General features: G+C 35.3%; 1 long non-coding RNA gene across 1 annotated transcript; it reads left to right on the forward strand.

The window, feature by feature from the left end:
• Window positions 1-10,727: 10,727 nt before the first annotated feature.
• LOC124899420 lies at window positions 10,728-12,718 on the forward strand. Its single transcript, XR_007056891.1, has 3 exons — window positions 10,728-10,905; window positions 11,593-11,721; window positions 12,670-12,718. It is a non-coding gene; the product is annotated as an uncharacterized LOC124899420 (long non-coding RNA).
• The last annotated feature ends 826 nt before the right edge of the window (window positions 12,719-13,544 follow it).

Genomic DNA, 13,544 nt, shown 5'->3' on the forward strand with positions numbered 1-13,544 from the left:
CCCCATAAATGTACAAGCTTATGCCTATTAGATGTTTGATGAAATGCTTCAATAAACGTATTGTGGTGATTATCATGTATTCAAGAATATTAAGTCATATTAGTTTCCTTCTATCAAGTCCTAGGGGAACTTGTACCCAAAATATTAGCTGTGTGCCTAGATCCATGTCATGTTTTCACGATACTCTCAGTCTAGCTATGAACACTTAGACTTCAAATAGTCTTATGACTCAGGAAAAATCTTCATGATCTCATGACTCAGTCTGTTATCAGATATCAGTAGTATTACGTCAGCAACAAAAATTTAGTAACTTAGTCCATGCTCAGTTTAGTTCAGTAAATCATGTTTAGCGTCTATTCAGATGGGACTAGGAATTAGCACCGAATGAACCCATGGATGGAGATTCACCTATTATATAAGGGTACAATTCCTAGAAGAAATACTTGCATTTCAGAACTATGTAGCCAATATAGGTTGAGACATCGTAGCTTGCTATATGAGGGTAGATGAGGTGGTTTAACCTGTAATGTGAGGTTCCCACTATTCTCACTAGAGCTACCTGTTATATGAGGGTTACTCACATGTTATCCTTACCAGTGGCGCAGTATTAACACCCTTCCAATCAGGGAATAGATTGGACCCAAGCTCAGCAATTATATCATATTTGGGGCATGTCAGTTAGATACTACTTCCCGCAGTTTAATGTTATAGAACCAGGACTATCAGATACAGTCAATCAGTCTCAGTAAAATTAATTAACAAGCAACAACCTATTTAGCAAGTTGTATTTGAAATAAAATAAAATAAAAAATTGGAAAAGAAATTTTCATGGCCAAATCGGTACTTAGTCTATGTACTTCTTTCGTCTAATTTATATGATAGAATAAAAATTTTAAGTTTGATCGTTAAGGTTTTTTAAAATAAAATTTATATATTTAAAAATTACAGCACTGCAAAACACAATAATTATGAATTTAAATATTTAAAAGACATTAAAAAAATTGATCAAAGAAAACTTAATCATTTGTTAAAATTTTAACTATGTCACATAAATTGATGCACAATAATATCTATCTTATGTTGTAGGTCCATCTAATAGAACGCTGCTGCATGCAACAGTAATTCAGGAACATCAAGGTACATAATTTTTGTTCTTTCCCGTATCAATATCTAACTTTAGTTGACTTTCCCATAATCTGTTGATGAATTCATAATGTCTATTATGGAACTATATTTGCGAGAAGATCTAACCCCTTATTCACTGCAACAACCCGCACTTTCTGGCTAAAGTTGAACCGTCTTTTCGATGTATATGGGCCCTAATCCAATGGTTCCTACTTAGATATAAGTTTGAGTGACACTAGTGTGGAAATATCCTTGGAAATAAATTTACACCATAAGAATCCCCTAGCTCAAGAGTTAAGTTGAGCACTTTCCTATCGCGAATGTTTAGTTGATGATTTTACATGGGTCAAATCCCAGTGACTATTTCTTCTATTATATAATGATTCTTCTAGCCTACTATATATCAATTAAAGCCCTTCGAGTATTCTTTCCAACGCCTCCAACCATTCATCAATCTGAGTCTGGAGTAAGAAGTTATGAGTATTTGAACGAAACACCATCCAGGTTGTACGATTGTGACACCCCGTAGTGTAACAACCCATATTTTCAGGCTAGAATTTAGTTCGTTGTTCCTATGCATACAGACTTGAACCCAATGATTCTTTGTCTATATAGGTGTGACGATCAATTCTATAGTATGGAAATGTCCTATTATATCAGTCAAGGTCATAAAAATCTCCTAACTGAAAGACGAGTTGAGAACGCCTCTATTGATTAAGTTTTAGTAAACATTTCATCTTGGGTCAACTTGAAATGACCATTACTCCTTGTACATAATGATTTACGTGGCCTACTATATATCAAAAGAAAGATCTTTGAGTTTTCTTCCCAACGCATTTGGTTTTACATTTATCATATATTGGAGTGGAAACTTATACAAGTCCTTCTTTAATATAATCAAGAATTTAAGGTTCCCAATCCAAAAACGTTCAAGAAAAGTTGATTCTCTTTCAAGATAAAAGCTTTAAAGTATGTTAGATATTCATCCATGGGCCCTTTTCACCCATGGAGTCCAAGAACCCATATATCATATTAAGGTGTAAGTGGCTAAATACATTTCGGAGGTTTGAGTAGGCTTGAACTTAGTAGGAGAAGTCAGTCCATCTCAGACCTCAGTAGGTAGGGTTATCAATGCCCATATTATAAAATTTTAGCCATGTTGTGATTTCTTATTCAGATAAATTATTCAGACCATACCAAGGTTCCTTAATCCCTAAGGTCATTAGAACCTTATAGTAAGAGTGTCACAGAAATGCTCTAATCGAGTATAAGTTTTCAGCATGAATTAGAGTGTAAGGCCAGGAATTTAGTTAGTAGTCAGGCGTCCTAGTTTGTATAGTTTCCTAGTGTTCCATCTAGTTATACTATTAAAAGTTTCGTGAATGCAACCATTCCAAAATAGAGCAACCAGGTAGTTGCGTGTTTGACTTAGTGCATATATCATGTCTCAGTTTTAGATCCCAGATATTCAATCATGATTCAGTCTGTAGGTTCCCTTTGCATCATCCCAGTCTTTCTTTAATAGATCAACTAAGTCAGTATCCTACAGGGGACGTATTATCCCAAGAGGGAGATAAACTATAATCCCCCAAGCTCCTATGACCTAAACCTTCTATGTTCTCTTCACATAACGAATCTACTTTGGAATAGTTGGTACTCCCAAGTTGACCCTCAAGTTCCAATCTCAGCCATAAACTATGTATTCAGGGGTCAGTTAAGTTTATGATATCCAGTTCATATATCAGGTTTTAGGCTCAGTTCTGTTCTCACATTCCCGTCCATGCATGTTCAATAAAGGATTTCGAGTTTGAGATCAGCAATTTTTTATACTTTAAAATATCTCCTATGAAAGGAGTAAAGTGGTTCGGCAAGAAGGGAAAGCTCATTCCCCGATATGTCAGTCCTTACAAGATTCTCAGTTATTTTAGAAAGGTAGCTTATGAGCTTGAGTTGCCTTCAAATCTAGCTTCAGTACATCCAGTATTCCATGTCTTCTTACTAAAGAAATGCATTGGTGACCCAGCAGTCATAGTCCCTTTAGAGGTTGTAAATATTCTGAATGATCTCTCTTTCAAAGAGGTTCCATTCCAGATCCTCGATTATTAAATTCATAGACTGAGGAACAAAAAAGTTCCCTTAGTCAAAGTTCTTTGGCGGAATCAGTCCGTAGAGGGAGCTACTTGGGAATCAGAAGTAGATATGCAGATCAATATCCTCACCTCTTCTCGACAACCTCAGATCCAGCTTAGGGTAACTATCTTTCATAGCTTTACTCAGTTCCATGTTCAGCTACAATTATAACTTGGTATCCATTACCGCTGCATATTTGTTCATACATTTATGAATCAGCTCAATCATGCACTCATTTATTAGATATGCATGTTCAGTATGGAAACCCATCTTATCAGTAGCTTCAGTCATGTATTCCATGCATCAGATATGCATATTCAGTGTAAGAGCTCAGTTTGTCAGTATTTCAGTCATGTAGTCATGCATAAAATAGGCATGTGTAGTGTGTAAGCTCAGTCTATCAGTGTCTCAGCTTAATCAGTCTCATTTAAGGATGAATGTTCCCAAGGGGTAGCTATTATAATACCCCATATTTTCTTAGCTTAAGATTAACTCTTAGTCTATGAGTTATTGAACATAAATTTTTGAAATACTCAGTATTTTTTAGTTTACAGCCTGCCATTACTCAAGAAATTCAATTAGCTTTCCAACGATATAAAATTCGCCTATATTTGATAACCGAATAAGAAGTTATGCCTATTTTAAGTTTCAGTCATTAAACACTGTCATTTAGGCCAGTAGCGCAATGCGGAGTATGTCAAAATGGTAATTTTTAGTTTCTAGTGAGGTACCGTGATACTAGTGTATCGCACCACAACTTATTTTTATATTTTTTAATTTTCAGTGTACCAACGCGATCCCACCGCGCTACGATGAGTCCAAATTTCAGAATCAAAGAGGTACCGCGATTCCACCGAGTTACGCTAAGCCCTCCATTCCTAATGGTTTATTTTCAGTCGTCCGATGCGATTATGGCACGTCATGCCAGGGGTCCAGGTCAGAAAATTTCACAAAAAATTAAAGTTTCATCATAGATGTCTTATGTTCAACTCATACCCATGACAATGTGTGATAGGTGCTATTCTATTCATGGTATAACTTAAGCCTTTGAAGTCATAAAGTGATCATATGAGTCGTACATAGTAAGTCGTAACCAAGTCAGTGTGAGGTGAGATGAGTTTTGTCCAGCTTACAAGAGGATGAGTGCTCGTCGTATGACTTTTTTTGAGTCATAAGTTATGACTTGTATCATGATTAGTGATGGATCCAACGATCAAACCTAATGTCTTGATATCTTTATAAGTTACTTAGACATATATTAAATCCTTAAATAGCTCCTAAATCATGAACAAGTTAAAACATCCCTTAGAAATTGAGTTCTTATGAAGAATATAACTAAATTCATATTCAAATGAGCATAACTTCAGTTATACTAGGAATTTCTAATATAACAAATGACCAATAGATCGATGATTGAATTATCTTTCCAATGATACCAATATTTCCTTAATTTGATATCAGGGTGAAAAGTTATGGCCAAATTACTGAAGCACTATCAATGTTTTCAGTATGGTATGACGCCTGATCATGAACCATACCCAGGACATATGAGTCGTCAGGAAGAGTCATGCCCACAACAGTAGGGGTTGAAATTTGGGTTCCTGATGATGACTCAAGGTACGACCCATACCCAGAATATACGAGTCGTACCCAATCACGTCGGGACGACTTCCAAACGACTTCTAAAATATTTCTAAAGGTTTTTTGGTCTTTTTTACCCTTATAACTCTCAACCCATGACATTTAATTCTAAAGGGCATTATTTTTCCTCTCTTTCCCATAAATTAAATAGCACAAAATTCCAATTTCCATTCTCAAGAACAAAATTACTTCTCTGGACCATTTCCCAAGTTTCAAAGGTCAAGTTTACTTCACTAAGCCAAGAACTTTAAGGTATGTTAGGTATTCATCAACATGTTACTTTCACCCATTGAGTCCTAAAATTTTCCTTTTTTCAAGTATGGATTTTAACCTTTTTTTTTTTTGAGAAATTAACCACATAAATCATGAATTTAATCCATGTCTTCTTAGAAATTTGAATTCAAGCAATGTAAACATGCCTTCTCAAGTAAATTAGGTTACTTTATGTTTTAAATTCCAATTACCCAAGATATATTAAATTGGTTTCATGCTAAATCATCTAGTTAAGAATTAAACCATTTAAATATATTGTCCTCTTATGTTTAACACATTCCCATATTCCAATTCATGTTTCTCAAATATTTATTCAAATATCTTATGTCTTGGGTCTTTTAACTATGATTTTATACTGTTGTTTTAAGCATTATTTATGTATTTTGTGATCATTCAGTGCTGGAGGGTTATGAACACACGATACCTATTTATTTATACATATCTTTGTTTTTAATTTACAAGTAAGAAAAATTATGATTTTTATTACTATATTTTGATTACCATATTTATGCTGAGTACTTATCAGTACAGTACCATGTCATGTTAGACTGATAATAATACCAGTGTCATTTAGTTTAAAGTAGGATTTAAAACTTAGACAACCTAGGGATTGGGCTCACCCACCAGTTAGGAATTGGTCCTTAGTAGAAGTCTCTAAGTTTAAGAATTACGTAGCCAACACAGGATTATGAGAAGTCACCCATATATTAAGGACTGACATTCTCTTAGGGTTCACCCGCCAGTATAGGACTGACTTTCTAGTCCTTTGGGGAAACAGATTAGTGGATCCATCCAACCATATGTTAGTACCCGTGGTAAGATACTGAAACCCTTCCAACTGGGATTATAGGTTTGACCCCATTTACCTCAGATTGGGGCATGTCGGTTACATGATAGCTCCCACATTTTTAACCAGTACTTATATTATAAAAGTTTAGGTTTTCTTGACCAAGAAAATAGATTTTCAGCTATTAAGTTGTTTAGATTATTTAATTACATGCATTACTTAGTCTTGAATTTTCAGTTTGACATGTTTCATGCATCCATGTTTGATTTACATATTTATTTTTAGTTAGTCCTTGCCTCATGTACTAGTACATTTATAGTGCTAGTCGCATACCGATCTCTTATGCTATGTTATCTTATAACATTGGTTTGGATGCAAAGTTTCCCAATCATCCCAAGACAGCACAACAGTTCCCCATAGTAGTGTTCGTGAGTTTCATACATCGAGAACGTTATATGTTATTCTAATTATTTTTATATTTCCCTTATTTTCAGTTAAGTTTCAGTTAGTTAGGGGTTCGTCCCATCAACTCCATATGTTTAGAGGCTTTCAGATAGAAAGTCTAGCCTCCAGCAATCATCAGATACTTCAGACATATCATTTTTATTTATTTCAGTAATCTAATTGTTAGTACCGTATAAGTTTATTTCTGTACATATTATGTTATTATCTTTTTATTCAGTTGTCATAGTAGGAACCAGTCCATAGGTTAGCTTGAGGTCACTTCTGGCCTTCAGCACCATGTCACAACTAGGAGGGTAGCCTTGGGTCATGAAAGTCATTATGTTCATTAATGACTTTCTTGTGTATTCGAGGAGTAGTGAGGAGCATGTACATTATTTGAGGATAGTGCTCTGGACCTTGTGAGATCAGATGATTTTTGCCAAGTTTTCAAAGTGTGATGCTTGAGTCAGCATTATTCCTTGGACATATGGTATCTAGATTTGGTATCATGGTGGACCCAACTAAGACTACTGGGATTCATGATTGGGGTAGGCCTACGTCTCCGACTGAGGTTCACAGTTTCATTGGTTTGGCTGGTTATACAGGTGCTTTATTGAGTGTTTTTCTATTATCTTAGCCTTAATAACTAGATTGACTTGAAATAAAGTTCCTTTTTGATGGTCTGAGGAGTGCGAGTTAAGCTTTGTAAAGCTCAAGGATTATCTTACCTGAGCTCCAGTGTTAGCTCTTCCTATTAAGGGTGAGGCATTCACCATGTTTTATTATACTTTGGGTGTTTTTCTTGGTTTTTTTTTAATGCAGTAGGATCATGTCACTATTTATGCTTCAAGATAGCTTAAGAAACATGAGCGTAACTACCCCACACATAATTTAGAGTTGGCACTGGTAGTTTTCGCGCTCAAGATTTTGAGGCATTATCAGTATGGTGTACATTGTGAGATTTTCATCAATCATTACAGCCTTCAGAATCTTATGACCTAATGAGAGCTTAATGCTTACCAGCGAAGATGGATAGAATCGCTAAAGCACTATGACATTTCATCTTATATCATCCGGGTAAGGAAAATATAGTAGCTAATACGTTAAGATTTAAGGAAGTGAGTATGGGTAGATTGGCATAAATATCAATTTCTCAAAGGCCTTTGGCATGGGACATTCAATCCTTAACCAATTTGATAGGTCACCTTGATATTTCAGATCCTGATAGGATTTTGACTTGTGCGGAGGTAAGGTCCTTCCTATTTGAGAAAATTTGTTATCATCAGTATAAGGATAGCAAGATATGCTTTCTCTGTGACTAGGTGGTGAGTCTGGGAGGCACACCGTTAATTTCGAGGGTATTTTGAGATTTCAATGTTTTATTTGTGTTCCTCGATTTGACTACTTGAGTTAGTCGATTCTTCATGAGGTTCACAACTCTAGATATTCTATTTATCCTGGTACAGGTAAAATGTATAGAAATTTGAGGTAGCATTACTGGTGAGATGGTATGAAGAGAGATGTGGCATACTTTATAGCTTGTAGCATATGTTATTAGTAGGTTAAGGTCGAGCATCAGCGTCCAGTTGGACTGACTTAGATATTACCTGTTCCCTAGTGAAAATGGGAATGTATAATTATGTACTTTATTAGTGGTTTTCCTCGTACTTCCCTTGGTTTTAATGGTATTTCGGTTATTGTGGATCGTTTGACCAACTCGGCACGACCATCAGTGCCGAGAGATTAGCCGAAATTTATGTTTCGGAGATAGTTTGTCTACATGAGGTGCCCATTTCTTTCATATAAGAACATGGTTTTGTATTTGCTTCATTATTTTGGAGAGAATTCCATGAGGAGTTGGGTACTCGAGTGGATTTAAGTAAAGCTTTTCATCCGCAGACAGATGGTTAGTCCGAGCGGACTATTCAGGTTCTTAAGGAACGACATCCGAGACCAAGATATCATAAATTGGCCAACATAATTATACGTTCTTGATTTAATCAAGCAAATTGGATGATATCTCTTTCTCAAATTCTCAGCAATTTGACATTATAAATTGAAATATAATGTTTTTCAACAATTACATATTTCGGGGGTTTTCTTCATCTAAAAGACCCTTTCCTTTTTCCAACAGGGCACTAACCCCATCCCTCAAGAGTATCCTCAAACATAGAGCATCATTTAGCTTTTGTAAGCAAGAAATTGATCAAAATCATAGTGGTTTACAGGCATTTACATGAGCTCGAGCACAAACTATCGATTTCATTTGGTCAAACAATCCAGCATAATTCAACTAAAATTACACACTACATCAGGAGCATGTACCTGAAAGTCTTTCCTTCCACATCCCCTAATCAATAGAGCATCACCAGTAAATGCCATCCTTGGCCGAGGTTGATCGACTCCATCTCCTGTAACATAGGTAACACAGCCTAATGTATGACCAGGAGTTGCACGAACCTGTAATATACTGTATCAGATTGTATCTCAAATATGGACGGCAAAATTTTCAGCACACAACCAAATGTTCGCGAATATTTTGGTAGGTGTCCCCATGCAACTGATGGAAATTTTAACGGCCAACTATTCGTAGGGTCGGTAGCTGTTTTTCTTGTGGTCCATCAATCCCACTTTATTGAGTCATGTATTACTGAGGGAGGATTATGATGTTATAATTGAATCCACCATAACAACATTTGACCATTCTGAACATAATACTTACTGTATTTGATAACAAAAAGGTCTCGTTTAATAAGATCATAACACTTCTCCATTAGTCTTCTGCACCAATAAGTACAAATCAAAGGGTATATATATACATCGTTTATCAAGACTAGTATGTGGAAGTCACTATTGCTTTCTGCAGCAAACTAAATGTCAGATTTAGTGCTTATGTTCAAGTCCATCTTTTCGTTTCCAAAATTTGCTTTCCACAAGGCTCACTACATTAAAAGAATCAAACAGTTTCTCTCTCCTATAGAACAAAATCACATGATTGACAAATGATGACTCACCTGCACACCATACTGTAGTAATTGTCATATGTTTGCAAGTCAATTTGACATGTATGACATGATTATTTCTTAGAACTATAGATGGAACTTATAGAATCAAATTCGCTGTTATGATTTTTGACCCCAACAACAACTTGAGAAAAACTTAATTATCTTTTATATGCACCATAATGTACATGTCCGTGTACCTCCAAGAAGATATCTCTAAAGTAGATTTTATCACCAGGTTCGACAAAAAGATCAGCTTTTGCATTGCTTCGCTTTGGAAATTATCGATTTCACATGAGGCACCTTAGTCTGCAGCATTAAAAACAATAATGAAGCACCAGAAAACAGAAGTGGAACAGTTTTGAAAAAATGTCAGGCAAATGAAGTAATAAAGTATTATGTTCAAAGAAAATCAGTCCAACATTAATCAAGCCAGAGCCAGTGACGTGATCAGCATGAACATGCGTGTTTATAGCATATATAAGCTTCAATCCCAATTCTTTAGCAAGTGCAAGATCACGATCCACTGTTTTGTCCACGGGGGCAATCAACTGCAGTTGGATTATTTACATCAGTTAATTCTATGACTAAATTTCATGCAGGTCGATACACCCAAATAAGAGTCATGCTACGGCCACTCGACGCGGAATATGTATATAATTACATAGAAAATATATGAAAATAGGTATAAAATATATAAAATTGATATATAAAAATGTAGTCACTAGACTCTGTGCATAGCGAGAAGACTTTAATACACCAGACTGCCCTTCACTAGATTTTCGTTGAATGAAGGAGGGCCTTAGAGTAACTGATAAAATTGTTGTCATGTGACCAAGAGGTCACAGGTTCAAGCTTTAGAAATAGCCTCTGGCAGAAATGCCGGTAATGCTATGTACAATAGATCCTTGTGGTCAAGCCCTTCCTCGGATTCTGTGCATAGAGAGAGAGCTTTAGTTGACCGGACTCCAAGGTAATGTTGCGTACAATACACCCTTGTGGTTGGGCCCTTCCTCGAACCCTGTGCATAGCGAGAGAGCTTTAGCTGACCGGCCTGCCCTTTTTCTAGAATTTCATCTACTTCCTCGAACCGTGTGCATGGCGAGAGAACTTTAGTTGACCGGACTCCAAGGTAATGCTGCGTACAATAGACCCTTGTGGTCAGGCCTTTCTTTGGACCGGATGCATAGAGAGATAGCTTTAGTGCACCGGACTACCCTTTTACTAGAATTTCGTCGATTGTTAAATTCTAAACTATACTTCCCAACGTTGTAATAGGTTCAAAGGTAAAATTTTAAAGATCGTACGTTTAAATTTAAATTCTGAATCCACTTCTGTAACAGGATCAAGAACTAGGTTGCACACTCTTGTGTTCAACCCTCCAAGAAGTGGACCAACATTGTAGGAAATAGGCATTCCAGATAGAACTGCTGCCGAATTCGTTATTCCAAATCCACAACCAAAATTTGAAGACCAATTTTACATTGCACATTATAAAGAGAAGTAAGTTAATTACATTTATTCTATGAATTTTTTACTCAAATTATTTCTTAGTTTATTCATAGATGTTAACTCAATTTTCAATTTATTGTATTAAAGTTGCTATATTATTTTTCGTAATGAATAAATCACTCTTCTTGAGTCGAGGGTCTATTTGAAACAAACTCTCTACCTCATTTGAGGTAGTGGTATGAACTATATACACTTACCCTCCTCCAGATCCTACTTTGTAGGAATACACTGGATACATTCATGTAACGAATAAATCACTCTTCCAGGGGGCGGGGGGTATATCAGAAACAATTACCTCTCTACCTCATCCAAGGTAGCAATATGCACTGCACTTACCCTCCCCAGATCCTGCTTTCTTGTAATACACTGAATATGTTGTTGTAACAATAAATCACTCACTTTAACCTAAGCATCTTGAAAGTCACTATATTTTTTCTTTGTAATAAAAATGTCATTCGATTTTGTTTAAGTATCATACTAAGTTAATACGAGTAAACCTAAAGCAAAGTTGAATAACTATTTTTGTTATGAAAATATATTTAGCGACTTTATGTTATATATACTTATGTGAATTTGAATGACTATTTTTGTTTGGAAAAAGAGTTTAATCACGCAATGTGATGAAATAAAAGTTAAGTGACCATACGTGAAATTATTAATTGATTTTTTCTTTTTCAGGTTTAGGCAATATGGATTATGGGATTGTTATACAGAAATATACACTAATGATGATTTAGTATACATTATTGGATCAAGCAACTATCAAACAGATTGGTTCTTTGCTCATGTTAATAGATATACTTACAAGTATGTCCACAAACATCCTCTTCCTTTTGGATTGTTTATGTTATATGCACTGACAGCATAAATAATTTTAACAATATCATGTAATTTTATTTGTTGTAGTATGTTATTTACCCCATTCTGAAAGTTATAATACTAAAAAAAGTCAAGTTTAATTAACATTTTCGAGAAAAGCATTTAGTACCCCTTGAATTTTGACCAAAATTGCTACGACACACTCCAATTTTACGGTGGTTCTATTATCCCCGAACTAAATTTAGCGTATTTTGACAATCATTTTAGCTAATGTGACACCTTTTGTCAACCTTTTTAGCTGGCGTGACATCATTGATGTCGACTCCATTTTATATAATAAAAGTGTTATATCAGCACCAAAGAGTGACAAAAATAGGTTAAAATTGAGTTCAAAGGGGTAATAGGACCCCTGTGAAGTTGGAGTGTCTCGTAGCAACATTGACTATAGTTCAGGAGATACTAGATACTTATCTCAATGTCACTCAAAACATCATCGAAAATATGGAGCTCCAATGGAAATGCTTTGGGCGAGTCAATTTTATGCAGTTTTTGCTCAAACATTTACATTTGGGGACATAACCTGAAAACATGACCATTGATAGGACGGTGAAGGTCTAAGTATTTAGAGTATAGGGTTTGTAGGTTGTCAAGCATATTTCTTTTCCTTACTAGAAGTACTATTACTACTATTGTTTTTAGGTCTTTATACTTAGATCTTTGTTGTTTCTTTCGCTTCGATTATCTTATTATCTTGTTCATATTACTATCTGTTATTACAATTTTTTTTGAGTCTCTTTTCGACTTGAGGGTCTATCAGAACCTGTCTCCCTACCGTCACAAAGTAGGGATAATATTTGTGTACACACTATCTTCTTCAGACTCCACTTGTAAGATTATACTGCGTATTGAGTTCTAATTCTTTTTTCTAATTAATAGTGATGATGGGAACAAAACATATATAACAACTACATGGAAAATTGTGTTTATCTTCAACAAGTGAAGGATTCCCTAATTAATACTCTTCAACTAGCATTATCCTTAGCAAATGAAGCTGAATTACAAGTATGGGCTAAATAAATTTTCATATTATTCTTAATTTGTATACCTAGTGTATATCTCATGTATACATTATTTGTTTTTTACAAATAATCAATGGCGTGTTTCAATTGTTATAGATTTGAATAAATGATCAAAATGTAGACATTTCTCATTTTTCAATAAGATCGATAGGCAGGGATAACGCGGTTGCAAGACATGGAATTCATGGATTATATCGGATGTATACTATAGATATACCTAGCAATTTTCTCTCTAGCGGTGCTAATGTTATATTTCTTAAGCAAAGTAGAGGTTCAAGCCATTGGAGTGGAGTCATGTATGATTATATTCTTCTTGAAGGACCCGCTTCGAACGATTAAATAATCTAATATGGTGGATTATTGCAAATTTAAAGGAATATAAGTACAATTATAAGTTTTTGCAATTGTAAGTTTGATTTTGCATAGTCTAATTTATAACTATCTTGGAGGATAAAAACATTGTCCAACATGAGAATATATATTTAGAATTCATGAATGTCGTCATCCTCAGGCAGAATCCAGCCCCCAGTGATGACATTTATGATAATTTATCACAAGTGTGATGGCTTATCATGAATACCGTCAACCTTAGGCAGAAATCCATCAATTCCAGCCCCCCCAGTGACGACATTTGTGATGACTTATCACAAGTCTGACGGCCTATCACAAATGGCGTTAGCCTTAGATTTTCAGCAACTGGGAAGCGGTTTAGTAAAGGTATTTTGGTTTTTT

The sequence above is a fragment of the Capsicum annuum genome, chromosome 6 (assembly GCF_002878395.1).
Source record: "Capsicum annuum cultivar UCD-10X-F1 chromosome 6, UCD10Xv1.1, whole genome shotgun sequence".
In the NCBI taxonomy this organism is placed as follows: Eukaryota; Viridiplantae; Streptophyta; class Magnoliopsida; order Solanales; family Solanaceae; genus Capsicum; species Capsicum annuum.